Source organism: Pseudonaja textilis, chromosome Z, assembly GCF_049901715.1.
Source record: "Pseudonaja textilis isolate UNSWEBS1 chromosome Z, rPseTex1.2, whole genome shotgun sequence".
Lineage (NCBI taxonomy): Eukaryota > Metazoa > Chordata > Lepidosauria > Squamata > Elapidae > Pseudonaja > Pseudonaja textilis.
Window position 1 is genome coordinate 72093264 of NC_142008.1, and position 27019 is coordinate 72120282.

General features: G+C 39.5%; 1 protein-coding gene across 5 annotated transcripts in view; it reads right to left on the reverse strand.

Annotated features, from left to right (window-relative positions):
• Positions 1-27019, reverse strand: part of COA1 (cytochrome c oxidase assembly factor 1) — a 107535-nt gene that overhangs the window by 27677 nt on the left and 52839 nt on the right. The window contains exon 1 of one of the 5 annotated variants that reach the window (XM_087915446.1): positions 3613-3664. The exons of the other annotated variants lie outside the window; for them this stretch is intronic. The gene's annotated coding sequence lies outside the window, so the exon portion shown is untranslated. Of the gene's footprint in view, positions 1-3612; positions 3665-27019 lie in introns of those variants that run through there. 5 annotated transcript variants of the gene reach the window in all.

The following is a 27019-nucleotide window of genomic DNA, read 5'->3' on the forward strand; positions in this document are numbered from 1 at the left end:
TTAGCAGCTGTTACAAAACCTGAATCCCATAGTTAATACATATTTATGTTAAATTATCTATTTCATGTTTTCTTTAAATTATGTTTTCATACAGTAGTGATTCTGTCTTTTAATTTAGCAGATTATTTTCTTTAAGTGATCTAATTTAAAATGAGACATCTTTCAGTGGAAAAGATTCCAGATCTGGATTAATTAGGTGATTATTTGGGGTAGATGGTCTCCATTCTTTTAAATGCCTCTGACATTATTCTTTAAAGTGGAGATGGAAGAAGCATCAATTTTCACTGGTAACAAGAGATCCACTTGAAGTCACCTGATGAAGCAACTCTTTAAAAGAAAATTCATATATGCAATTTCATTAACTAGCAACCCTGGCAGACATTCATGAATATGTTACCAAAAACTAACCACATGGGCCCTGGCATTCCACAAATTTGTGTGAGGCTTCAAATAATAAGTTCTCATAAAACATACAAAAATGACTAAGTAAAAAGACATTCTCTAAAAATTGAGAGGTCATTCCAGCTCTCATGAAGCCAAAAACAAACCAACCAGCCCCCCCCCCTCCAAGTATTACACCAAGAAGAGGCTGGTTCTGTATTTACAGAAATAGGATATTAATACATTTCAGTTCTGCCTTTGTCTTTAAATTCAGGCAAGATTTAGAGATTTTCCTTGGCATTTCTTGGCATTTGGCTGTGGGCTTCATTTTCAAATTCTTATGGCACACTGTTCCCCCCCCAAGAATGGGGTTACTTATAATAGTACAACTCCAATATGTATGTTGTCAAGGCAATTTAGATAGCAGATCCCTAGTATATGATGAACTACCAGTCAGTTTCTAAATCATAATATATATGACATTGCTGAGGAAAAACAGATTACCAACTGAAGTTTCAGCTGAATCCTTTGCAGTAGGTAGGGGATGAGATGGATGGGGAAAGAAAATAAGGTAACATAAAGATGCACAGAGAGCCAACCTCCTACTCCCATGGTCTTAAAAAGGGAAGATCCACTATTGCTCAATGTCTCTTATTACAATGGCTAATAAATACATCTGCAATTCATAAATCACACTGATTAGAGAGAGACTTTATAGACTTTGGCAGCTTTTGACTCAATTTCAAGATTTTTTTCTATGGGAAAATGGTCACATTTATAATCTCACATAAGTAGGAAAAAGAGGGAGATAGGGATGAATATAGGACCTGTTTTTGTTCAACTTTTGTATATTTTATATACATAATTACAGAGCCTTGATTTTCATGTCATGAAAGGACATTCTTGTCATCTACATTTTTAATGTATTTTATTATACTCATCTGATCACCAAAACACGTCTGTATCTTTCCCCCTACTTTGGTTTCTCTAACACCTGCTTCTACCATATTGCTCAATTATGTAAGATTATACCTTATCACTAAAATCTACTTATCTACCCATAGCTTAATAAAAAGACATCGGTGGCAGTAGTACTGGAACATTTTTTCATCAGAGACTTAAAATTCAAGAAAAATTAAGGTGTTTAGTCTAAGTTAGCCATTTCCTTTCCTCTAGCATCACAGAATAATAATTATTTAATGTGCTCCTGCTTGGAGCTATGTACAGGTGAAACTCGAAAAATTAGAATATCATGCAAAAGTTCATTTATTTCAGTAATGCAACTTAAAAGGTGAAACTAATATATGAGATAGACTCATTACATGCAAAGCAAGATAGTTCAAACCGTGATTTGTCATAATTGAGATGATTATGGTTTACAGCTCATGAAAACCCCAAATCCACAAGCTCAGAAAATTAGAATATTACATGCAATCAATAAAACATGGATTGTACATAGAGCAATATCGAACATCTGAAAAGTATAAGCACGCATATGTACTCAGTACTTGGTTTGGGCCCCTTTGCAGCAATTACTGCCTCAATGAGGCGTGGCATAGAAGCTATCAGCCTGTGGCATTGCTGAAGTGTTATGGAAGACCAGGATGCTTCATTAGAGGCCTTCAGCTCTTCTGCATTGTTCGATCTCATGTCTCTCATCTTTCTCTTGACAATGCCCCATAGGTGAGGCGAGTTTGCTGGCACAGTAATCCCATGGTCATTGAACCAGGTTTTGGTGCTTTGGGCAGTGTGGGCAGATGCCAAGTCCTGCTGGAAAATGAAGTCAGAATCCCCATAAAGCTCGTCTGCGGAAGGAAGCATGAAATGTTCCAAAATCTCCTTGTAGACGGCTGCATTGATCCTGGACTTAATGAAGCACAGTGGACCAACAGATGACATGGCTCCCCAAATCAACAGACTGTGGAAACTTCACACTGGACTTCAAGCATCTTGCAGTGTGTGTGCCTCTCCATTCTTCCTCCAGACTCTGGGTCCTTGGTTTCCAAATGAGATGCAAAAGTTGCTCTCATCAGAAAAAAGGACTTTGGACCACTGAGCAACAGACCAGTTCTGTTTTTCTTTAGCCCAGGTAAGACGCTTCTGACGTCTTTGTTGTTTAGGAGTGGCTTGACAAGAGGAATATGACATTTGAAGCCCATGTCCAGGATCCTCTGTGTGTGGTGGCTCTTGATGCACTGACTCCAGCCTCAGTCCACTCCTTGTGAAAGTCCCCAACACTTTTGAATGGCCTTTTCCTGACAATCCTCTCCAGGCTGCAGTCATCCCTGCTGCTTGTGCACCTTTTTCTTCCACACTTTCCCCTTCCACATAACTTTCTATTAATGTACTTTGATACAGCACCTTGGGAACATCCAACTTCTTTTGCAATTACCTTTTGAGGCTTTCCCTCCTTATGGAGGGTATCAATTATGGTTTTCTGCACAACTGTCAGGTCAGCGATCTTTCCCATGATTATGATTCCTACTGAACCTGACTGAGAGACCATTTAAAGGCTCAGGAACCCTTTGCAGGTGTTATGGTTTAATTAGCTGATTAGAGTGGGACACTTTGAGCCTAGAATATTGAACCTTTTCACAATATTCTAATTTTCTGAGATTGTGGATTTTGGGTTTTCATGAGCTGTAAGCCATAATCATCACAATTATGACAAATCACGGCTTGAACTATCTTGCTTTGCATGTAATGAGTCTCTCTCATATATTAGTTTCACCTTTTAAGTTGCATTACTGAAATAAATGAACTTTTGCACGATATTCTAATTTTCGAGTTTCACCTGTACTTGCTGTTGTTGGCTACTAGAGTGCTTTCTTCTACCTCTCTTAATAAATGGATATGGAACATGCAACAATATTATTGGTTTTAAGTACTGTTCATTAATACTACATTATTAAATTATAATCATGCTGCTGCAACGAAACAGTCTCTACAGTCCTAATAGGCACTATTGTGAAGAGGGAATGTGAGTGAACCAAATAAAAAATGTCAATGTGCTTGCACAAAAATTTTACTGAATATCTAAACATATAAATGTATATACATAAGTGGTGGAGAAACAGGTGGAATATATTTGTAGTTATAATTGAAATGCTAAGTTTAGAATGAATTGACATGAGCAAAGGCTGTTTAGAATAACAAAAGATTTATTTAAATAAATTCAAAATAAAAGAAAAATTAGCAGGATACAAGTTATTTTCAGCAAACAGTACGTACCATACAGGAATGTGCTGTACCTGTTCAATTAGTACTACAAGTCTCAGCCAGATTACAGCTTATATGTCTAAAATGAAAAAAAGAACGAAACAAATAAAAAGACTTGCAGTTATAATTTCCAATTTGTTCTTTTACTTTTACTGCAAGTCTTTTATCAATAATTTTGTTCCCTTGGAAACTATTATATTTTAAAGAAAATGTTGCCACCCCACCTCTTTCCAAAACGGTCAGGTGAAATAATGTGCAGCAAAAATACATGTTTATTTGGTCATTCCAATTAGCTCTGAGGAGACTGCTCCTAAATAAAGACTATGGCCTTAATAAAATAAACTGGATTTAAATGTTTGCAATAACTCAACTGCAAGTCTCGGTTATACTGTCATTAAATAGTGAATGTGAGCTCATTTTGGTCATACTTCCATATTGTTATGCTAGTGGTATATAAAGGGAGGTAAATGAAATCCTACTACATTTTAGAAAGGTGTTAACAGATAACTAGTAATATTGTGCACATCTTGCCTTTTATATGATTTGTCTAATTCTAAAACATTTTATAAGCAAAAAGTCAGCATGTTTAAACATTTATCAAGGTATTCAATTAATTAACTAATTAAAGAACTTCTATAACTGCCTATCTTTTATAATGATCCTAAGTGGGTTGCAAAAACTAATAAAACCAAACCAAAACCAAAAACCAAGAAAATAACTGTCCCTTCCACCAAATACTTGACAATCTTAATGCCACTCTCATCTTTTAGGCCAAGATTTAGAAAGAGTCAGATCTTCATGCTCATTTTTATAGTTCAATTTTACTATAAAAGCAACAAAAATATTTATGGCTTCTAAGTAGTAGGAAAAGAAGTTTGCGAAGTAACTCCATTGCCTTGAAATACATTAAAACATTGTGATGAAATGATTAAATGAAATGGCATTTTATTTACACTGTAATGACCTATTCTTACACATTACTTTTAGATCCAAATTTAATCAGATTTATGTTGAGTTTAAATGTCACACTAAGTCACTGTAGGTTGGTCTGCAGTTTAGACAATGATTTTAGTAGTATGTTGAACACCATTTTACAAAGCTCAATTGATTTTATAAATATCAACAGGTGTGAGTGGGAGATTGGCAGATTGAGTAGTTGAAGTGTCCTGCAGTCCTAAGTGCAGACTGGATGCCAAGGGCTCAAATTTTGATTATGACACTTTGGAAGCTCTGTAATGGCCAAAACTTTAGAAATAGGTTAAAAGTCCTTTCATTCAGTTGCTTTGTAACTTTAAATGGTTGCTGAACAAATGGTTGTTAACTGAGAACTATCTGTATGCACAAAGATCCGGCACTATCCACCATGGAGAAATGAAATTTGTCAAGATGGAAAAACCGTATTTAATTAGAGAAAGATAATATCTACATTTATTGGTGTCTGAAAACTTATGAAATTTTTGTGCAATGAAAATGAAAAAATGAACTTTTTATTTATGGTTTTGGTGAATGGAAAGAATAGGTTATAAAAAGAAGAGAATAATAACCGCCAAGAGGAATATCAGAATTTCTTTATAAATCTTTTCATGTTTTGTTCATTCCTTTTCTATTTCTTTCTTCTTTCTTCTTTGTCTCTTTTTTTCATTTTCACATTTACTACATTTTAAAATGTAAATGCTGTGTAGGGATTGCGCCGAAATTCGAACCGCAGGAGGTTCTGAAGAACGTAAGCCACCTAGAGGGGTGATGAAGCAAGAGAGCACACCCTGTCAATCTCAGGAAGCCTGCAATCTTCCTGACTGATCCAGGGAAAGGCTCTCAATCCAGTGGAAAGAAAAGGATGGCCATTGCGTGCCAGAACAAAGCCTGGACAGCTGACCAATTTGACAGAGCAGCAGAATGAAGAACAGTTTGGTGAAAGATTTCTAATTTCCAATTATTATTGAACAAAGGGCCCCCAGGAAGCTAGCTGGGAGAGAGTGGGATCAAAAAAAGAGGGGGTGGTTTTGCCTTTCCACTCCCCCCAAGGAAAATGGTAGCTAAGTTGGAGAGCCATTTTAAAACAGGAAAGAAGGGTGGGGGGATTGCTTATTTTAAGTAAATGAAAGAAGTTTAAAAGTAAGAAGCTGGACCGGGAACCTCAAATATAATATTGGCCAATCAGGAAATCAAATTGGACCCAAGTAGCCATTTTCCCTCCCTGGTGTCATGTAACTCATTAGTGTTACAAGGTCTCAGGTGTGAAGGGGGAGCAGGTGTGTTCAATTTGGTGTTATTGCTCTCACTCTCATACTGGTCACTGGAAGTTCAATATGGCACCTCATGGCAATGAACTCTCTGAGCATCTGAAAAAATGAATTGTTGCTCTACATAAAGATGGCCTAGGGTGGTGTTCCGGTTTGTCAGACTTCGGAGGCAGCAGGAATTTGTGTCTGTGCGCAATCCCTGTCGTGCTCGCTGCCAGAGTGCCTCTGATCCAGCTGGATTTGGAGGCTATTAGTTATCCTGTAGGGATAACTGAAGACAGGGGAGATCCGGGCAAGGGTCTGGGGGCATCGCAATCTCCTTCCCCAGCTGGCTTAACTCCCTTTTCCAAAGGCGGTGGAGCGGCGGTCAGCAATGGCCGCCACAAAGAACCTCTCAACCGGACAAGTTTCGTGCAGGAGGAAGTTGAGAAAGTGAAAGTTTTTGGTTGAACCGGGACAAGCAACATCTGAATACCGTGGAACTTTGGCTCTTTGAGTGATACATTGTTCCCAAGAGGATTGCAAAGCTGCGGTTGAAAGTGAAAGTTTTTTTTTTCCTCCTCACTTTCCTTCCCTATGGAGACAGCAGATGGAAATCGGAAATACATGCTTTGGCAGCAGAAGGTACTAACTTTGAAAATTAAAGCCAAGGGGACATTAGATTTCTAAACACTGACATTTAAAAATTAAAATCTTTTTGCTATAGGTGGGAAGGAAGAGAGGTAAATGATTTATACCAAGATTTGTTGAAGGAGACTGCTTGGAGCTTATAAGATCAGAGATTAAATTGCAATAAAACTTCCCAAAATTACCTTGGAATTGTGTAATTGAATTCTACCCCAGGAAGAGAAAGTATTAAAAGAAGAAAGTGCTAAATGAAACAGTTTGTGCTGACTTTGATTGCTTGATGACTTTGGGACTTTTTTTTTTTGAAAACAATTTTATTGTTTTTTAAAAACAAATAAAACAGACAAAACATAAAAACATCCAACTTTCTTTCATAAATATACAAACAGTGTCGGTTGGTTTACCAATTTTTTATGCATCTATTTCATGGTCTCAATTACAATTACATTACATAATATCTCATACTGTCAATCAGAAATTATATACCCTAGTATCACTATTAAACAATCATTTGACCATGATTTTATTCATTCATACTTTACGAGATAACTATAGTTTACTTAATTTATTTTATAACAAATCATATAGTCATACCAAATCTATCTTAATAACATTTTATAAATATAATATCAAAAAAGAAAAGAAATAAGTCTTTAAATATTCATTATTTTCTAAAATTCTAAATATTCTATAATTGTATTTTATTATCTAACCATTGGTAGAAAAGGTCCCAATTTTTATAGAATTGTTTATCCTCTTGTTCTCTAATTTCAAATGTCAATCTACTCATCTCAGCTCATTCCAATATTTTCTTAATAATTTCTTCCTGCAATGGTATTTTCTCATTTTTCCAGTTTTTAGCAAATACAATCCTAGCCGCTGTTAATACATTTACAATCAGGTATTTCAAATCTTTACTATATGTATCAGGTAAGATTCACAATAAAAAAATCTCTGGTTTCAAGTCTCTGTGTTTCTTTGTCATTTTTTCCAACCACATGTGAATTTTAGTGCAGTATTTTCTAGCGTCCTCACAAATCCACCACATATGGTAATATGAGCCAGGTATCTGATGACATTTCCAGCATTTTTCAGATTTATTCTTGAACATTCTTGCTATTCTTGTCAGGGAAAAGTGCCACCTGTAAAACATCTTATACAAATTTTCTTTATACGCTGTTGACATTGTCATTTTATAATTGTGAGACCACAATTTTTGCCATTTCTCTAAATCAATCTCATATCCAAAATTCTTCCCCCAAGCAATCATAGTTTCTTTAACTTGTTCTTCCTCTAGTTTAATTTCCAGTAAATAACCGTATAATTTTTTAAACACCTTTTCATCAGTACCTGTCAAAATCTTATCTAAATCAGTCAATTTATCATATAATCCCTGTTTTAGAATCTTCATCATACCTTGAGTGCATTTGCGCATATGAAAACCAATTCATCTTTATACCTTGTTCCTCTAAGTTTTGCATCGATTTAAGTTCACCCTTTTCATCCAGTATTTCCCCATATCTAACTGTTCCTTCTTATATATTATAGGATAAGAGAATGCTTCAATAGTTGATAACCAAACTGGAATTTTCAAATAACATTGTCTTTTGATCTTCTCCCAATTTAGCCACAGAGACTCCCATATGTGATGTCTTCTAAAATAACCCTGTGTCTTAGTTCCCTTATACCATAGAAAAGCATGCCAACCCAATGACTTTGGGACTTTTGTAAACTATCTTTTGAAAGACTAAAAAAACATTTGGATTGTTTAAAAAAAACCTTTTACAATGGTATCTGTTGAAGAATTGAAAATGGAATTTAAAAAGTTAAAAGAAGAGGAAGAAGAAGGCAAGGGCTCTTTTGGATCTATTTTTTGCTTCTTAGAAATGGCGATTTCTACTTATCAGGAAATGCAACAACACAAAGGTTGGGATGAAGAAGAAGAAGCCATCTTTAATGGACATATAATTTTAATTGAGGAAGAAAAGGGTAAAAAGGAAAAGAAAATGAAGAATTTAAGTTCTAAAAAAACAACCAAGAAAGGGAAAAATAAGGTGAAAAATCGATATAATGTCAGAAAGCAACAGAAAAGAGGAATACAACAGAGAGGGGAGACTAAGAGGCTGGAGATTGAGAGAGCCCAGGTAAAAAGGCTAGACTTGACAAGGAAGAAAGGGAAAAAGTGAAGAGAAGTTATAAAGGCTTAAAACAAGATGTTAAAAACCAGTTTTTTTTCAGAGACAAAGGGTAAAATATAATCTAAAAAGATATTCTGCAAAAGTACATAAGATTGTATTGTAGTATTTGTACTTGAAATAAGAGTTAGAAAACTGGAATAACATATGTGTTAATAGAACATTGTAGGGAATGTGTAAAATGTCTAAGAATTAACTAATAGAGTTTAATTAATTAATTTGTTATGGAACATTGTTTTTACCATACTATAAGCTCATTATGTTTTTTATTTTAAAATGTTATGTAGAATGTATTAAGCAGAATCAGAATGGAAATTATGTATTATTTTAAGTGTTAAATTTGGGGGAAAGATAGAAAGGTGTCATACTTCAACCAGTGATTACAGGAAAAAGTTTGTATTAAAGAGAAAAGATAGATAATTGAAAAAGAACGGACAAAAGATACTAGTATAATGATTTAAACTGAGATTAAATAAATAAATTATAAATTAAATAAATTAAGAGAGTGAAAAGAGGGGAGAAGACATATGGAAAATATAGAATGTTAAATAAGATATGAAATAGTATATAAGGTGAGCATGAATTTGATTTATGTCTGTACAAAAAGTTGTAACCTGGGGTTAAGCCGCTTTCTAAAAAGAAGTTTTATGTCTTTATGTTATGTATTTTGTTTGTTTATGTTTGTTTATTGAGAATTAATAATGTTGGATAAGAACATATGAAACAGTAATAATATGAAATATAGCAATATGAAATAGATGAATGTATAAGTTTAATGAATAAAATTGAACAGAAGTAAAGGAAGAAACAGTGAGAAGTTCGAAAAAGAGTAATAAGTTATGAAGTTGAATACATAAGATGCATATTAAATTGTGTTTGTATGGAAATGGGATAATTTAGAATTACTGTACTTAAACAAGATGTTTTATTTATTTTGTTAAGTAGTTCTTAGAAAAGATATTCTATGTTCTTACATTTTATGTTTTGTTTGTCTGTGTATTGTCTTTGAAAATTAATAAAATTTGTTTGTTTTTTTTTTTTTAAAAAAGATGACCTAGGGTATAAGAAGATTGCCAAGACCCTGAAACTGAGCTGCAGCACAGTGGCCGAGATGATACAGCGGTTTAACAGGACGTGTTCCACTCAGAACAGGTCTCGCATGGTTGACCAAAGAAGTTGAGTACCTATGCTCAGTGTCATATCCAGAAGTTGGCTTTGAGAAAAAGACATATGAACACTGCCAGCATTGCTACAGAGGTTGAAAGGGTGGGGGGTCAGTCTGTCAGTGCTCAGACCTTGCGCTGCACACTGCATCGAAGTGGCCTTGCAGGGCTGTCATCCCAGAAGGAAGCCTCTTCTAAAGATGATGCACAAGAAAGCCCACAAATGGTTTGCTGAAGACAAGCAGACTTAAGGACGTGGATTTCTGGAATCATGTCCTGTGGTCCGATGAGGCCAAGATAAACTTATTTGGCTTAGATGGTGTCAAATGTGTATGGTGACAACCAGGCGAGGAGTACAAAGACAAGTGTGTCTTGCCTATAGTCAAGCATGGTGGTGGGAATGTCATGGTCTGGGGCTGCATGAGTGCTACCAGCACTGAGGAGTTACAGTTCATTGAGGGAACCATGAATGCCAACATGTACTGTAACATACTGAAGCAGAGCATGATCCCCTACCTTCAAAGGCCACAGGGCAGTGTTCCAACATGATAACAACCTCAAACACATCTCCAAAACAACCACTGCCTTTCTAAAGAAGCTGAGGGTAAAGGTGATGGACTGACCAAGCATGTCTCCAGACCTAAATCCTATTGAGCATCTCTGGGGCATCCTGAAATGGAAGGCAGAGATGTGCAAAGTCTCTAACATCCACCAGCTCCATGATGTCATCATGAAGGAGTGGAAGTGGCAACCTGTAATGCTCTGGTGAACTCTATGCCCAAGAGGGTTAAGGCAGTGCTGTAAAATAATGGTGGCCACACAAAATATTGACACTTTGAGTCCCTTTGTGAAGAGCACCCAGGCATGGGAGGTACTTCTGTCTCATTTGATAGGCTGAGCTGATTTCTGGGGACACTCCTCCTTGAGGCTTAGTGTCCCCAGTTTTGATGAAGTTGAAATGATAAGTTCATCATTATTCTCCTTCACCTTTGCTTTGTAGATTTGGCCAGGATTGGATCCATACCAGACAGTTTCTGGGTGTGGCTGGATGCTCTTCACAGCTCACAGAGAATGGGCATATCAGGTAAGCACCAAAGCCCCTTCTCCAGATGAGCTATTCAGAGCATCCAGGCATGGGACATACCAAAGCTGGCGTGTCCAAAGGGAGGGTATCTGTCTGGTTTGGAGTCCCATTTTTATGTGTGGGCCCATTGTAATACCCATCTATCGAAGGTTGCTTCAGCAGAAGCAAAAACGTCCAGTTTATAGTGCCTTATGAAAGGCGAAGGTAAAGCCCATGTTGCTGCCCTACAGTTTCGTCGATGCTTGAGTAGCCCAAACTGCCAAAGTTGCAGTATTCCTAGTTGAATGTGCCATAATACCTGTAGGCATGGGCAATGACTGCATTTCAGAAGTCTTTGCAATCGTGACTCGCAGCCACCTGCCAATTATCGATGAGGCGACTTTTCTTCCTTGAGTAGAAGGTTGAAAGGCCTCCATCTTCCTATATGAAGCAGTCCTGTCTATGTAGATTTGGAGGGCATGTCATACATCTAATAGATGCCATTGTTGCTCTAGACCGTGAGATGGTCTTAGGACAGAAGTTGGGAGTATCAACTCCTGTGCTCTGTGGAAGGCTGAATTAATTTTGGAAATGAAGGTTGGATCTAATCAAAGGACTACTCTGTCGGAATGAAAAATGCAGAGATCTTGTCTCACTGACAGGGTGGCTAGCTCAGAAATTTGTCTTGCCTATGTCATTGCTACTAAGAACACTACCTTGGATGTAAGTAGATGGAGACTCGTAGTTCTTAGAGGCTTGAAAGTTTGCTTTTTGAGCACTGTGTGAACTTTGTTTAGGTCCCAGGTGGGATATCTATGGACCATTGGGGGGGTCTTAGATTAGTGGCCCCAGGGAGAAACCTGCATATCCTCGGGTGATAAGCGAGGGATCGTAGACGAAGGCTAATGACGAAGGCTAAAACCTCCACCTGTCTATGTAAAGTGTTTGGTGAGAATCCTTTGTGCAAACCTTCCTGGAGAAAGTCCAGTATTTGAGCCACCAATGGAGAGGTGGGGGCTATTTCTCTTTGTCACACTATCTGCAGAAGATATTCCAGGTAGCATTGAATATACGGTTTGTGGGTGGATGTCTGACCACTTGGATTGTTGACATGACTTTATTGGAGAGCTTCTCACTTTTCAAGAGTCATCTTTCAAGCACCACATGGCTAGGTGTAGCCGCTGTGGATCTGGATGTTGTATTGGACCCTGTGTGAGCGAGACTCTCTCCGGTGGGATTCTCTATGGGTCTGTGATTGATAGATCCCTGAAATCTGTGAACCATGGATGTATGGGCCAGTATGGTGCCACCAACAACAATTCTGCCTTCTCTAGAATTTCTGGGCCACCTTGGGAATCAATGGGAGGGGGGAAAGGCATATAGGAGATCTCGAGGCCAGCAGCAGTGGAGAGTGTTGACTCCCTCCAGTCCTTGTGTTGGAAATCTGGAAAAGAACCTCGGGAGCTGCGCATTGAGGGGTGAGGCAAAGAGGTCCAGGATCGGATGTCCAAATCGATGGGATATTTCCTGGAACAGTCTCAGGTGCAGGCATCATTCGGAGTGATTGACAGTGGCCCTGCTCAACCAGCCTGCTGGGATGTTGGACTGTTCCGAGATGTATTCTGCTTTGATGCAAATTAAATTCCTCTCTGCCCAGCAGAACACTCTCTCTGTCTCTCTCATTAGCGATCTTGAATGCATGCCCCCATCTGTTTATGTGTGCCTTTGTGGCCACGTTGTCGGTCGGTCGGAAATGCTGTCCCTGAATCAGTGGTAGAAATTTGCAGAGGGTGAGATGGGCTGCCTTCAATTCTAGCCGGTTTATGCTGCAAGCGTGTTCTGTTGTGGACCAGTGACCCTGAGCTACAAGGGAGTCACAGTGTGCCCCCCATCTAAATAGACTTGCGTCTGTTGTGATAGTGTTTCTGTGAAGGTCTTTGAAAAGACAGCCCTTGATGTTTGTTGTGGTCCACCAGTGAAGCAATATAAGAATCTTTGACGGGATGGACATGGCATTGCTCTTTCCTGATTGTTGATATGGGAGCAGAAACCATTGTAGGGTTCTTGCGTGGAGCAGGGCCCAGGGAACAATAGAAATGCAGGAGATCATTTTTCTTAGCAGTTTGGATAATTGGGCCAGAGGTACTCATTTGAGAATTCTAACTTCTTTTGACAACTGCCTAATGTTACTCTGCCTATCCAGTGAAAGGGAAACCTTCATAGCTACTGTATCAATGATGGCTCCCAAATGCAGGAGAAGAGTCGAGGGTGTGAAGTGACTCTTGGCCCAATTTATTGAAAATCCATGTTGTTGGGGAGCCTGTAAGATGACTTGGGTATCTAATTCTACCTGCTGGCAAGACAATGACAATATTAATATGTCATCAAGGTAGCATTGTAGCCGGACTGACTTAATCCTAAGATAGCCTGCTAAAGCTGCCAGAACCTTTGTAAAGGTTTACCAGGCCAAATGGAAGGGCTTTGTATTAGTAGTGATGGCCATGGTAGCAGAAACTCAAGAACCTACCATGCAAGGGTCTAATGGGTATATGTAAATATGCCTCTGTTAGGTCTATTGACAATAGGACATCTCCCTGTCTGATGCTGAGAACTGATTGTAGGGAGCTCATCCTAAACCTCCTGTGGACCAGGAAGCGATTCAGGTGTTTTAGATCTAAAATTGCCCCCCTGAAATTTTGGGACCCCAAATAGATGCAAATAAAATCCATGTCTATGTTGACCCATCAATACAGGTTGGAATGCGTGGATCTCCAGCAAGTGTTGGATCGTCGTCTCCATAAGGGCTCTTTTGGTAGGATCCTTTGAGACAGGGCACTGCATAAAGAAGTTCAGAGGTGTGGAGGGGAATTCCAGAGAGAGACCTGATCTTATGGTCTCTCTGACCCAGGTATCTGATGTAATGGACTCCCATTGATCTGCAAATAGTCTTCACAGTCCTCCTATGGGAGAGTTGGGTATGAAATTATTTGGGGTATCAAAAAGATCTATTCCCTGTCCCACAAAAGGACCTTTTATTCTGCCCTCCCCGTCAATTGCTGTCTCTGAAGTCAGCTCTTTCTGCCTGCTGTCCTTGTCTGTACCCAAAGGGCCTTTGTGATCTTTGAGAATAGGTTCCTTGATAGAAGAGATGAAAGGAAGGCCTCTGAAAGGAATGGGATGGTCTATTTTCAGGCTTATGAAAAAGGGAGGAAAGGATCTTCTTATTCTGAGATTCTACCAGGAGTGAATCCAGGGCAGATCCGAAAAATTTGTTCCCTTCAAATGGAGTGGATGCCAACTTCCACTTGTTTGGTATCCATTTGCCAATGGCAGAGGCAAAGTAGGCCTCGTGATCTGACCTGGGACACTATGGCTCTTGAAGAGAATTTTACTGAATTCAATGTTGCATCTGCAGAGAATTGTGCAGCTGCCATCAATGTGGCTATATTCTGATGCGCCCTAGTATTTGAAGAAGGAATGGAATCTCTCAGGTGACGGAGCCACCTTAGGGAAGATCTGGTAAAGAATGAAGTGGCTATAGCCGCTCTGATGGCCCATGCATCTGCTTGATGAGCCCTGCGAAGTGCTAACTCTGCTCTCTTGTCCACTGGCTTAAGAGCTTCCTCCGCTTTGCTTGGTACAGTGGAGGAAGAGGCTAGGGCTACTACAAGTTCATCTACTATGAGGGCTAGAAGTGAGTCAGAAAATTCTTTCGCTAGGTTGTAAATATTTTTGTCATATCCCGTTGGATTGGGATAAGCAGCTGTAGAGGTTCACTGTTTTTGAACATCAATGAACATCTGTGGGACTGGAATGACCCCCGCTTCGGTGATAGGTTGTGAAAAGATTAAGTTATCCAACTCCTCCTGCGCTGAAGGCGGTTGAGAAATAGAGTTCAGATTGTCAAGGCATGCAATGTTTTTTGTCTTGAATAGTAAGGACTTAAGTAGGTGTGGGCAGAACAATCCTGTGAATGTAGGTTGATCAGGGGCTAAACCCTCATCTTCCAACATATCCTTCTCTAGCCGGTCTGCCTCAGACAAAAACGAATCATTATCTTGGGAGGACACTGACATGATTTGTTCCAGTTAATCTATTTGGTCTTCCTTGTATTGCATGACCTGGTTGGGCATGTGAGCGATTGGGAGATTCGCCCCCTGGGGAGGTACCTGAAGTTGAATGGATTCCTCCCTGCTTAAGTGACCATGGTGACTGAAGATCATGATTAGGACCTGTTTGGTGTTGCCTTGTCAGGAAGGTCTGTTGCACCCCTGCTGGAAAACCTTGTTTGATAGCTAGCTCCATCCAAGCTCTCATATGTGGGAGGATTTCCTGAGGGATAGTTTCCTCTGCACAAAGTTCCCGCTGCCATGGATGTAAATATAGTCTCAGGAACACTCCATGGTGCATGCAGTGCAGTTGAAGTGCCTGTTTGGTCTGGCAAATTGTTGATGCACCTGGACTGCATTGACAGACACAGTGGAGAAGCTGGAATGGAGCTTGGAACAGGAGTGGCTCTTGGAGATGTTGTTTGTTAATTCTTCTTGGCCTCACAAAGGCACTTTTGCAGGTGTTTCTCTAGTACCTTTTGGCACCTCTTGGCATCTTTCTCAGTGGCTTTGGAAGGCTTTCTTGAACCCCGTTGTCTTGCTCTGAGTTCTGGCCATTGCCCTTCTGGCTGCCGCTCTAGACCCTGAACCAGTGGAGCCAATAGAGCTTCCACTTGACATTGCAACCCTTGGATACAAGAGTTGTAAAAGGGTGAGGCTTGAAATTATCGTGGTTGGCACGCCTAAGGACCCTGCTCCGGAATGGGCAGGTACTCCCTCAAATGTAATTGATTTAATCTCCCTCCTTTTAAAATTAATTAATGCCAAATAAAATTGAATTAATACCAATTAAAGATACACCTTAACTGCCCAGTGTATGATTCAACAGTCTAAGTGACAGTGGGCCTGCAACAGCTTTAATGCACAGGTGGTCATGGGCCTGGGTGCTAGCTGCTGTCCTGCTGACTGGATCTGGATATGTGGGATTACCAACTACAACTCCTTCAGCAAGCCCTTTAAAGTTTGTGAGCTGTTGCTGAAGGCTGTGCAAAGCTGTGCTAGGTCAGCCCTGTTAGTGATTAATCCTCACAATAATATATTTAATTAGGTGAAGCACTGATGCCTTTTTAATGAGGCTCAAGTTCGCTAAAGGCCAACTTTCAGTTTGTCGGTAAGAAACAAAATGGTTATTTTTGGCACACAATGGCTCAGTCAGCAGTGACAACCCCGGCAAGAGCTCAGGAAATTAAAGGAAAGACTTTCAACTACAAATGCCGGGAGGGGTGATGGTGCTGATGCCGATCCCCCTTTTGAGGGGAATAAGCCTCTGCCTGTTTATCTGATTTTAATTCCTTGGCACGATTGCGAGCCTGCGCTCATTGTGCCTCAGCAGCCCTTTGTTTATAGCCCGGCAGCCAGCTGATTTAAATTACGGCCAGGTGGAAAGGCAAGACTCTGATCTCTCTGTCCTTCTGTTGGTCTTGTTGGGCAATGGCTGTTTTTTGAGGTGTAAGCTTGAGCCTCTGCTTGGAGCACCATTACAGCCTTCACTGAGGGCTTGAGAGCTCCAACATCCAGGTGGTGTTAAACGATGTTGGAAGCTCTCTGCATTTTTTAAAAAGAATGCAATGATCATAGGCAGCCAGAAGCTGCTATCTGACCTGTAATAGATTTTTTGGTTTTTTTCTCTCGTTTCTATAATCCAGCCAAGGGAAAAGTTGCTTTGCTCGAACAAAGGCTGAGCAAAAAACTGGGGAGGAGTCTCAAGGAGGAGTGTCCTCAGAAATCAGCTCAGCCTATCAAACAAAACACAGAAGCACCTACCATGCCTGGATGCTCTGAACAGCTCATCTGGAGAAATATAAACTACAGGCATTTGCAGACAATCTAGTTTTTATCTTGGAAGACCCATTAAAAACAGGTCCTAAGCTAATTAAAAAAAAGAGAGGAATATGGCAAAATGGCAGGATTGAAAATAAACAAAGAAAAAACTAAGATACTAGTTTAAAATCTTACAGGAACACAGGAAAAAAGAGTTAATGAAGAGAATAAACATTCAGATTACAAAAAAAATAAAATACTTAGGAATTAATTTAACAGCAAGATGTGTAGCTATTAAATATGATAAATACTATAAATTGATATAACAAATTAAATTAGACTTGGAGAAATGGAAAAATTTGCAACTATCGTTGATTGGCAGGATAGCTATAATAAAAATGAATATATTGCCAAGTTTATTCTGTTTATTTCAAACCCAATAAAACTAGAGAAAAAATATTTTGAGGAACCAAGTAAAGTAATACTAAGATATATTTGGCAAGGGAAAAAACAAGAGTAAGTTTTAAAATGTTGCAAGATTCGAGAAACAGAGGCGGCTTTCGCTACCGAACTGGGAATTATACTATCAGGTGATGGTATTTACTTGGGTTAAAGAATGGATTGTACTGAGAAATAAGGATTATTGACTTTGGAGGGACATGATCTGCAATTGGGCTGGCATGCCTTCTTGTGGTATGGGAAAAATAAAATACATGGTTACTTTCAAATCACTATATTAGGAATGTATTATTGTTAGTATGGGAGAAAATTAGAGAACAGCACTATTTGAGGATACCAGTCTGGATCTCGACAATGGAAGCATTGGTTCACCCAAATGTTCTTAACATAGAAAATATTGTTAAATACAAAGATATATTAAATGAGAAGGGGGACCTCAAAAATAATTGAGTGGATCAAGGGATTGATTTGACACAGTATGCACACTGCAGATACATTCTAGATATGAGAAAGATGCAAAAGTATATGCTTTTTATACAGAATTAACTGAATTAGATAAGATATTAACAGGGATAGAAGAAAAACTGATTAAAATGTATTGTTATTTACTATACATCAAACAGGAAGAAGAACAAGTAAAGGAAACAATGATAGCATGGGCAAAAAAAAATTGGTAACACAATTGAATTAGATAAATGGCAAAAATTGTGGGACAGGAATTACAAATTAACAATGTCAACCGTACAGTAAAAATATGTATATAAGATGTTTTATAGATGGCACTTTGAACCAGCGTGTTTGGCAAGGATGTTTAAAGATAAATCAGCTAACTGTTGGAAGTGCCACCAGATACCTGGGTCATATTATCCTATGTGGTGGACCTGTTCTAAAGCAAAAAAAATATTAGACCAAAATACATACATGGTTGGAAAAAATGATAAAACAATATGTTGATTTAAAACCAGAGATATTTCTGTTGGGGATTCTACCTGAAATTTATAATACAGAACACATATTTAATTGTTCATGTATTAACTGCAGCTAGAATTGTATTTGCACAAACATTTGGAAGAGTGAAGAGATGCCTATAGATGAGAATGTGATTATGAAAATACTAGAATGTGCAGAAATGAATAGAAAAACATTGGCAATTAAGGAGAAAGAGCAAACCGAATATTATATGGTATGGGACTTATTCTATCAATGGTTAAATAATTAAAATGGAAGTTAAAAATAGGGAAACAAAATAAAGATGATGTGTTAAAAGAGATAAGTTAGGGTTAGGGATACTAATACGTTGAAAACTACTATGTTATCAATTAGTATAATTAATAGATGGACATTATGTTAAATATTGCAGAATTAATATGTAATGAACGATGTTGCAATTTTGATTATTGTTTAATAAAGATGTTTGTACTCAGACAACACACTGTTCAACTGAAGATGGAATGATTCCACCCATCTATGCATTGGTTCTTTTGCTCTATATTAATATTAATTTTAACATTTTAACTTTTAATGTTTAATGTTTTAATATTTTAATACTGTGATTGTTGTACTCCTTTATTTAAGGTATTACAAACTGTCCAGAGTCACTTGGTAGAGATGGTAAAAAATAGATTTCTTACATCATTCCCTGATTCCCATCATAAAAGTTAGCAAATATTTTGCTTAAACTATAAAAACAGAAAGATTTATTGTACATGAATTTTAACACGTGGATTTCAAATATAAGATTTATATTCGGCTAAAGCATACCAGAAGTCTCCAGAATTATACTGATAGATCAATTTATCATTTATTAAGTGCAATATCATATCCTAATCATTATGTATTCAAATTATACAATGCACTCTACATGGGGTTGCCCTGAAGATGATTTGGAAGCTACAATTGACAGAATGGAGGAAGCAGATTTCCTCAGGGGAAACCCAGAATTGCAGAGTAATTGGATTCTGCAGTTGTTGTATTCATTATTAGTAGATCTAAATTACACAGGGTGGGGGCATAAAGTATTTGTGTGGAATTCATTGAGGATCTTGACATCTTTTTCAAATTGTTTTTAAATCTTCTACAGTGTCCAGAGTTCCAGGTTCAAGCCATACATATTTCTTTGAATGAATAAATAAACATTTATTTTCAAGAGAAAGAACCCTTAACAAGTTGGATCTGAAGATACTTTGGAACTCAATCATGGTAAAATATATGTTTATTCCACTTTACTATCATAGTTAATAGTTTAAAACATCTAAAAAATATTTGCAGTTAACACCAAGTTTTAATTTTAGTTTTTCCAAGAGAATGATCTCTGATTCTTCCACTGATTTGTATTGTCAATCTTATATTTAGCTTTTTAAATTTATAAGTACATAAGTTTGTGTTGAAACAAGAAAAATCTAACAAAAAGCCAGCTTTTGCTCTTGTACAGAAAATTCTTCATTTTTAAGATATTTTCTCGTATCATACTGCTTCCTACACTTACTGTATTTTGCTCATTTCCAAGTTTGTGAACTTCTGATGGGTAAAAGGAGAATCATTTAGAGTAAGAATAAGATGCTGCTTCCAGAATAACACATTCAGTCTAATCTTTATAAATGTCTCTTTCTAAGTGTCTGCAAAGGAAATAAGAATTAATTATATAATCCAATTTCCCTGTGAGGCAATTCAAAAACCATTTAGGAAAAACAGGATTTTTACTCCTTCTATGTTTTTATTTTTAACCATAAGCCAAATGGATTCAGGATGTTCTGAATACAGCATTTTAAAATTTAACTACATTGTTCATAATTCTACAAAACTGGATAGAATTTTCTTTCTATGTTATTATTTCATATTAATATACACATGTTGTTATTATATATTATATAATCAGGTCATTTTATACTTCAAAAAATATTTTCCTGTCTTAAATATTAACTTTTTTTCTGACTTCAAAGATTCTCTATGGTCCTGTCATTCAATGGACTCTATTCCTATTTTTTGCATAAGTGAGTACTTAATCAGAATTAAGAAAAAAGAAAAATTGGAAATATTAAATATCATTTTATGTGTTACAGAAATGCCAGCTTTACAAGACAGAATGCTAATCTTGTATTTATTTTAAATGCAGGAAATATTCAATGATTTCTAATTAAAACTTTCTTTACATATATTCTTTTAAGATTTTTACAGACATGAAGTGATCCAGCCTGCAAAGTGCTTAGAAATTGTATTTTCTGTCAGCATTCCTGGAAGTAGTCTGATGTAGCTTTGTGATTTCAGTCCTCAAAGAAGGTACATCTAACATATTTAAGCTCTTAAGACTGCAGGATATAAAAGCAATACAAGCCAATGTGAACTTTTAAATAGTTTCTAAACAGAATTAATGAAAATACAATACCACTGAAGGTACGGGGCGGAGCTAGCGTTGCGACAATACGGCGTGCAATCTTGAAGGTCTGAGATCGCCGCCGATATCTTTGCTTCTGGACAGTCCAAACGGATCTAAACTGTCCCGAAGAGACAGTGAATGTAAACAGCGCAAGCTGTCGATCCCAGGGATATCGCAAAGTCCCTGGTAGATCCAGAAGAAGCTCTTTTTGCCAGCGGCAAAGAGGCAGCCATTAAAGCTGCTGAAGTTGGGATAACTCTGAAACGGAAGAGAATGGAAAGAGAAAGTGTGCCAGTTTGGTGAGAATTTGTTCTTTAAAGATTTGAAAGGACACCCTAAGGAAAAGAAAGAATCTGTAAAATCTTAGACAGAAGTGATTAAGCAGCGATTTTAAATGGGAAGTCAAATTAATTTTTTCCCTTTTTTTGCTGGACTCTTCATAAATGATTTTTTTACTTTGAACTGGACTGGTCTTTTTTTTCTACCTTATTTTTTTTTTTTTTGGTCTCTTCTCCTTTTTGTCTTTATAATATTTTAGGCTAGAGATTCCCTTTTAGCTTTTTTCCTAAATCCTTTTTCCTTTTTAATTAATTTTTATTATATTTGTTTGGAAAAGGAGGGGGAAAGTGAAAGCAGAGGAAACTTTGTAATGCTGCCAACTAGAGGCTTAGAAATATTGTTTCTCTTTTTCTCTCTCTTGACCAGACAAAGCTGAGAAAGAATTCAGACTTCTTTTCAAGGACTTTGAACCCGTCTGATAAGATAGCGGGAAGAGCATGGGAGAGTATTATTACAGGTGCTCTTCTGGGTTTCTATCAGTAGCTGGAGTCTGGTGTTGAAGTATACAGAAAAAAGACGATAAGACTCCAGAGAAGAGAGCTACAAAACTTAACAAAAGCCTTGGATAACTAAATAGGTGCAGTGTGTTCTTTGTTTTTTTTAAGCTGAGCTATTCCTTACTTTAACAAACCCTCTCCTTATCAGCTTATTATTTGTAATAGTCATTTGGTTCTTTGGCCTTTTGGAACTTGCTTTTGTTTTTCTTTTTTCTTTTGGAGCCTAATTTTTAATTTTGCATTTCATTTTAAAGGACAAGTCTTAGTATTGATGTTTTCTTTTCTTTTTTTTAATGGAGTAGTCCTTTTTCTTTTTTCTCTCTCCCTCTCCTGCATTTTTTATTTACTTTCCATATTGGTTTTCTTTTTGTGGCTTCCTTTTTTTGTATACCTTTTTATACCTGAGACTTTTTAATTGGATTAAGGTGTTGAAGAACCTGAAGAATCTCTTTTTTTTCTTCTTTAGTTTTTTACTTATTTTTCTGTCTCCTACAAGATTTAACAAATTTTTCCTTTTTATGGTTTTTTTCTTCCTTTTTTGAGTTTTTACTGCTATTTAACTAATCAATTGGATTAAGGTATACAAGAGCCTGAAGAATTTTTTTTTATCTTGCTTCTTTTTTTCCACTATTTTTACTTGGAATTACAATTGGTTATTTCATGGGTGGATTAAGGTCTAGAAGAACCTGAAGATTTTGAATCGTCTGAATTGAGCAGGAAACTAACAGCGGCTGGTTCTTCAATTCCTACAACTTCCTCTTCACCATCTGGAGGACAACTCTCAATACAGACGATGTTACAACAAGAAAAAGAACAGGAAAAGGTGACACAGCAGATGATAATGCAAGGAATTCAGAGCTGCCAAACCTACCTATAAAGTATAACCATGGAAGAGAAAAAACTGATTACAGTTAACATGAACAGACTTAATTCAGCTGTTAAAAGAAGGAAAACTTTCCATAAATTAGAGAAATTAAAATTTGATATAATCTGCCTACAAGAAGTACATATTAAAAAGCAACACGAACAACTGTTGATACAACCAAAGTTAGGGAAAATATTTACTTCTTTGACACAATACAAGAAAAGAAGAGTGGTTTTATACATTAAAGATATTATCCCAGCGAAATTGATCCATACAGATGATGATAGAAAATTATTAATGGTGGAAATAATGGACAATAATATGAAAACATTCCTGATTGCAATCTATGCCCCGAATGACAATAAGAAGAATTTTATAGAAAATTACATATGAAAATAATTGAACTGGACTATGTTAATATCATTATGATGGGAGACTTTAATGGAATTGTACACAATAAATTGGACTATACAACACAGAAAACAACAAAGCAAAACAGAAAGACTCTCCCTAAATCTTTTTTTAAAATGACAGATGAAATAAATTTAAAAGATGCATGGAGAGAAAGAAATGCTAAGACTACACAATACACTTTCTATTCAAACAGACATTTATCATAGTCCAAAATAAATATGATATGGATGTCAACAGAATTGTTCGCTAATATCCAAGAAATAAATATTGAAACAAGTACTTGGGCAGATCATAATCCAATGACAATTAAATGGAAAGGGCAAAGAAGATCTAGATGGACGTTAAATAAAACTACACTAAAAGAGAAAGACTTCATACAGAGGATGAGAAAGAACTAGCTTTTTCTTTAAAGAAAATAAAAAAGAAAACACATCAACGCAGAATGTATGGGATACAGTGAAGGCATATGCTAGAGGCTTGATAATAGACTATACAAGGAAAAGAAATACCTCGAAAAGACTAGCCTCTAAGACTAGAGGATGAGTATAAAGGACTTGAAAAAGAGTTACAGAAAATGCCACAGAAAAAGGACATTAAGTTTAAAATGGATATAATTAAACATAAAATGGGATTAATGGAAAAAGAATTAGCAAAGAAAAGGGGCGTTGGTTCTTACCTGATATGCTTCTTCTCGTAGAGCTGCGTAGAGCGTCCAGGATGGGAGGTGCTCCAGTCTCGGCTCTCACAGGCTGAGCTTGAAATTGAGGAACGCCTCTCTCCATCACATGGTCCTCTCGGCGTTCCCCAGTTTTGCGAAGACGAGAAGGAAGGCCCTATTCTCATCCTGACTAAGAAGTATTTGTTTGTTTGGCCGAAACGAGATTCCCCACCAGACGGGCTAATGGGTGGGGCTGGACGCTCTACGCAGCTCTACGAGAAGAAGCGTATCAGGTAAGAACCAACGCCCCTTCTCCATAGAGCTGCTACAAGCATCCAGGATGGGACATACCAAAGCTTGGCGAGTCCTGCGGGCGGGTTCCCATCTGGTGTGGAATCTCCCCTGGAACCTCAAGGACCCGCTGAAGGACCCACCTGCCAAATGAAGCCTCGGCAGAGGCGAATAGATCGATCTTGTAATGTTTGATAAAAGGGGATGGGGATGCCCAGGTGGCAGCCCTGCAGATATCGGTTATTGAGGCCTGGGTGGCCCATGCAGCGGAAGTAGCCGCACTTCTAGTAGAGTGGGCGGTCACGCGAGAAGGGACAGGAAGGGACTGTGCCTGATAGGCCTTAGCGATGGCGGCCCTAATCCAGCGGCCCACGGTTGAGGGAGTCACTTTGTGGCCGAGGGACGTAGGCTGAAAAGACACAAATAGGGCCTCTGACTTGCGAAAAGGCTGGGTGCGCTCGATGTATATTCTTAAGGCGCGCCTTACGTCAAGGGTGTGCCACTGTCTCTCCCTCTCTCTCGAGGGGTTGGGGCAGAAGTTCGGGAGGATGAGCTCCTGAGCTCTGTGGAATGCTGAGTTTATTTTAGGGAGGAAGGTAGGGTCAGGTCGGAGAACGACTCTGTCAGAATGAAAGATACATAGGTCCTGTCTGATGGAAAGGGCTGCCATCTCCGAGATCCGACGAGCAGATGTGATGGCCACAAGAAAAACAGTTTTGAGAGTGAGAAATTGTAGGGAAGCCTCCCTGATGGGTTCAAAGGGGGGCTTTGTAAGAGAAACCAGGACTTTGTTGAGATCCCAGGTGGGAAAACGGTGTATGGTCGGGGGGTGGAGATTGGAAGCTCCCCTGAGAAAAGCCTGGATAAGGGGGTGATGGGAGATGGGACCCCCATTATCTGAGGAAACAACGGTTGCCAAGGCCGCGACCTGATGCCTTAGGGTGTTGGTGGACAGACCCTTGTTGAGGCCCTCCTGAAGAAATTCCAGGACCTGAGCGATGGAGGGAGAAAGGGGATTAATCTGAAGTTTGAGGGCCCAAGAACGGAAGGCGACCCACGTAGCATTGTAGATTTGCGTGGTCGAGGGCCGTCTGGCTGCCAGGATGGTGTCTATGACCTGGCTGGAAAAATTCTTTTCCTTTAGGCGGTCCCGCTCAACCTCCAGACTGCTAATTGGAGCCATTGGGGGTCCGGGTGTAAAAGAGGGCCCTGGGACAGGAGATCTTGTCGGAGGATTCTCAGGGAGGGGCCACTGAGGTTGCGAAGGTCCGCAAACCAGGGCGTCTCGGCCAATAAGGGGCTACTAGAAGAATCTCTGCTTGTTCCAGGATCAACTTGTGTATCACCCTGGGGATGATGGTTAGGGGAAGGCATAAAGGAGCCCTGGGGGCCAAGGGCAACGGAGGGCATTGTGGTTCTCTGCCCCGTGAGAGGGTACCTGGAAAAGAACCTTGGTAGTTGGGCGTTGAGGGGGATGCAAAAAGATCCACCATGGGAGACCGAAGATTGAGACTGCCTCCCTGAATAGGGAGGGGTGGAGGTGCCATTCTGTTTGGTCCAGGGTGGCTCTGCTGAGCCAATCTGCTTGGATGTTTAGGGTCCCTGATATATGGTCTGCCTTGATGGAGGACAGGTTCGATTCCGCCCAACGGCACAGACGTTCGGCCTCTCTCATGAGCCTTATTGACTGGGTGCCCCCCTGTCTGTTGATATGAGCCTTCGCCGTGATGTTGTCTGTAAGGACCAAGACGTGACGCCCGCGTACCTGGGGTAGGAAGCTGCGAGCGCCAGGTAGGCGGCGTGGAGCTCCAGCCAATTTATGGTGCAGAGTTGTTCTGTTGCCCGACCATTTGCCCTGGGGCGAGATGGAGAGGATATGAGCGCCCCAGCCGAGGAGGCTCGCGTCCGTAGTAACGGTTAACCGGTCGGGTTCCTTGAAGTAGTGGCCCTTGTTGATGGCCGGCCTGGTCCACCAAAGGAGGGACGTGAGAACTCTTGGAGGAACTCTGACCAGGAGTCGTGAGTTGCTCCTTCCTGAACGCTGATGCGGCAGCAGAAACCATTGAAGGGACCTGGTATGGAAACAGGCCCAAGGGATAATAGATATACATGAAATAAGCTTCCCCAACAGTTTTGACAATTCTAAAAGAGACACTTTTCTTGCCCGCCTGACATGCCTGATGGATTGTTGGATACTGAGCCACCTGTCCGGGGACAGGAAAACCAGTTCCTGGGTGGTGTCGATCACCGCCCCCAAGTGAGTGAGTCGGGTAGAGGGGGAAAGGTGACTTTTCTTCCAATTAATCAGGAACCCATGGTCCTGAAGGGTGGTAAGGGTCAACCTAGTATCTCGTGGGGCCTGGACTTTTGAGGAGGAGAGGATGAGGATGTTGTCCAAGTAACAGTGGAGACGGACAGGGAAGGATCTCAGATGGGCAGCGAGAGCCGCCAAAACCTTGGTGAAAACCCTGGGGGCGGAGGACAGACCAAAGGGAAGTGCCACATACTGGAAATGCTGTTTATTGTAGGAAAAGCGGAGAAACTTGTAGTGGGAAGGACGAATTGCAATGTGTAAATATGCCTCAGAGAGGTCAATTGAGGTGAGCCAGTCCCCTCGCCGGGTTCCCGTAAGTATAGACTGCAAGGTGTGCATTTTAAATTTACAAGGGCAAGGTAGCGGTTTAGTCTTTTTAAATCTAGGATAGCCTCAACCCCCGAATGTTTGGGTACTACAAACAAGTGGGAATAGAACCTCGTCCCGTTCAGCTGCGGGGCGGGCTGGAATAACCTTTATGTCAAGGAGATGGTTAATAGCGGGCGTCATAAGGGCCCTCTTGGTAGGGTTCCTGGAAAGGGGAGGACATGAAAAATTAGGGAGGGGGATTGGAATTCAAGTGCAAGGCCAAGGTGAACCGTCTCCCTGACCCATGCATCGGTAGTGATGGCCTCCCATCGACTAGCGAAATGCTTGAGCGGCCGCCTATAGGGAAGATTGCATTATCTTGAGCAGCGGAAGGGTCTGTTCCCGGATCCCCGGAAGGACCTTTTGTAGGAACCACCTCTTCTGGGCCTGTCGGAAGGATCCGCCCGGTCGTATGGGGAGGGTCTGTAGGAGGGGGATTGGAAGTATCTAGGGGAAGAGGCCTGAGAGGAGGGTGAAAGGAACCTCGATGAAAGGAGGGGAGGGACCTCTGGGGTCAGGCCTCCGAAGCGAAGGAAGGTACTTGCGTTTGTTGCGGGTCTCGGCCAGGAAGGGGTCGAGAACCGATCAAACAGTTCCCCCGAAATGGGAGCTTAAGCCAGCTTTGTTCTTGGCGTCCGCTTGCCAGTGGCGGAGCCAAAGCAAGTGGCGAGCAGTGACC